The sequence below is a fragment of the Halichoerus grypus genome, chromosome X (genome assembly GCF_964656455.1).
Source record: "Halichoerus grypus chromosome X, mHalGry1.hap1.1, whole genome shotgun sequence".
NCBI classification, from domain to species: domain Eukaryota; kingdom Metazoa; phylum Chordata; class Mammalia; order Carnivora; family Phocidae; genus Halichoerus; species Halichoerus grypus.
In genome coordinates this window covers 111,184,923-111,187,543 of record NC_135727.1, presented here as the reverse complement: position 1 = coordinate 111,187,543, position 2,621 = coordinate 111,184,923, and the positions used below count along the sequence as shown (strand labels likewise).

The following is a 2,621-nucleotide window of genomic DNA, read 5'->3' as shown; positions in this document are numbered from 1 at the left end:
GGACTCGATCCCGGGACTCCGGATCATGACCTGAGCCGAAGGCAGTCGCTTAACCAACTGAGCCACCCAGGCGCCCCTCAATTATTTATTTTTAAGCTAAGTGTGCCTATTACTTGAAAAGTGGAAGATTACTTTAGCATAAAAAGAATCCCTTCAAATTAAATAATGTGTTTTTATTTCTCTCCTAATGTTTAAAATGTGAACATTTTGTAATTCAGTCACAGCCTTTAAGTCCAGGTGGCTTCTTCCTTTGGTCTCAGTTCCCTTTTAGACATATTCTTGTTCCAGAAGGCAGTTAGCTTTTCATCCTTCTTTCTGGCTAAATAACATCCAAGCACAAATCCCACAGGCACAAGTGTGTGTGTCCATCAGTCACGAATAATCCGAATTACGTTCATCATGAATGCTGAGGCCTTAGTGCCAAAAATGACTGAGACTTTGTTAATTGGAGAATGTTTTTCTATTAATTTGTTTACTGTGCTCTCTTTTTGGTACAATTATTATCTTCACCATCACTATGATGCTGATGATTAATTGGATTTCCTTCACTTTTCTTCCTTCAGCGCTTTATTCATTTGCCTTTTCTTTTGGACCTTTCTTTAGTTTCTTAGGCCTCTTCTCCACATTGTTGACTCTTTCTCAGCAGGATGGATTTTACTTCTCACAGTTTTTATTTTGAACTAGGTTTATTATTATGTCTTCAGTTCTTTTCCTCAGTTTTGCCAAATCACTTTTCCTCTCCCGTTTTATTTATAAATTTGAGCTATTTCTTCCGATAGACCATATTCCTTTACTTTCTTTGAGATTATAAAGATGCTGGTGTAAACTTGCCTTTGATTTCTTGGCGGTAATGCATCTGAAGTACATCTTTCACTTGTGTTGCTTGTTATGTGAATTTCCTGCATGTTTTCATACTGTCCATGCAGAAAGGCCCATTTGACCTTCCTCCTTCTTTCTTATCTGTGGGTGGGATTTGATTGCCAGGATTTAGCAAATGAAAATACAAGACTTCCAGTTAAACTTGAATTTTAAATAGACAACGAATATATTTTTAATATTACAAATATGTGCCATGCAATATTTGGGACATACTTAAACTAGAATATTAGTGTAATTCTGAAGGGTGTTATCTGCTTGTGTCTCTGGCTTTGGAAGCACATCTCTCCTTAGAGAGCTCAGAAGCAATATGAGAGATCAACATGCACCGAAATGGAGCCTCTGAGCTCACAAGTCTTTTATTCAGTATTTATTCATCTTGGTTTATAAGCATTTGCTGCAGAAGCAATTGGTGTTTTTCCTTTACTTCTGGCCTCCCTTGTTTTGATTTAGACTTTGGGGCAAAAATAATAAATAAAGCAGAGTTATGCAATCACTTCATCAGACCTACCTCCCCTAGCATTTTGTCACTTGCAACTGGACTCCCAGTTCCCTCACAGCCCACCTATATCCAGTCTTTGTCAATTCAAGTAGAGGGGTCTCATCTCAGTCTCTCAAGATCCCATAACTTCTCGATGCTTTCACATTGCTCCCAAGCTGGACAAGTGAGCTTTGGCTTTCAGCATCCTTCTTAATCGAAGTCCACAATTCACTGAATTCTCAGAGATAGTGTTTACAAGCTGTAGGTTGGGGTTTTTGCTATTTCCTATAAGTTCATTTCTTAGGTAGATGGTATGTTAAAATTTGCTGTTTTGGTTTTTTTTAAGATTTATTTTGAGAGAGAGTACAAGCGGCGGGAGGGGCAGAGGGAGAGGGAAAGAATCCCAAGCAGATTTCCCACTGGTGGAGGTCGATCTCTCGACCCTTAGATCATGACCTGAGCTGAAACTAAGAGTCCAATGCTTAACAGACTGAGCCACCCAGGCACCCCTGTTTTGGGGTTTTCAAAGAGAGGTGTAGAATAAACACGCTGTTACTATACTATCTTCTATTAGAAGTTTTTGGGATGGGTTCTTAAGATGGGTTTTGCTATCTCCAGTCATCATCACCAAGTATTTATTGAGGATTTACCATATGACAAACCCTAAATGAATCATTTTGTGTGGCTTTATATAAAACCACCCGATTATTCCTGTCAATTTATAGGTAAGGAAACAGCTGGGAGAGTTTAGGTGACTTGTCTAAGATGACACAGACACAGGATTTAAATCTGGTTCTAGAATGAGTTCATAACTACTGTGGCACTCAACCTCCAACTCAGATCAGGGCCTCTACCAAAGAGGAAAATGTCTTAGGTTCCAGAATCATCAGTGTTGAGTCATTCAGTTGGTTAAAATATGGAAGAATGGAGATAAGGGCCATATACTCAGGTAAGCTGGTGGTTATATATTTGGTCAAGTGGTTGGTGGAAACCTGTTCTGGATGGGGCATGGGAGCCAGGAGAACCACTGTATTTGACTGCCTTATATCTCTGTCCTGTCCTTCACTCAAAGGCACTGGCCTCTAGGGAGCTCTAAAACTCTCTCTTCATACATTTTCTGTGTTATCTTTGATCAAAAGAATTATCACGAGCTCTGCAGAACCTGAAGCTTCAGGCTTGTGGGGATCCAGCTGAGGAATCCTAAAAAGACAAGAAGTTCATTCTGAAAATTCAATATTTATGTAGCAACCTTGTGGAATTGACT

At 39.4% G+C, this 2,621-nt stretch overlaps 1 pseudogene; it reads right to left on the bottom strand.

Moving 5' to 3' along the window:
• Positions 1-227: 227 nt before the first annotated feature.
• On the bottom strand, positions 228-401 carry LOC118519662 (NADH dehydrogenase [ubiquinone] 1 beta subcomplex subunit 1 pseudogene; annotated as a pseudogene).
• Positions 402-2,621: the final 2,220 nt, after the last annotated feature.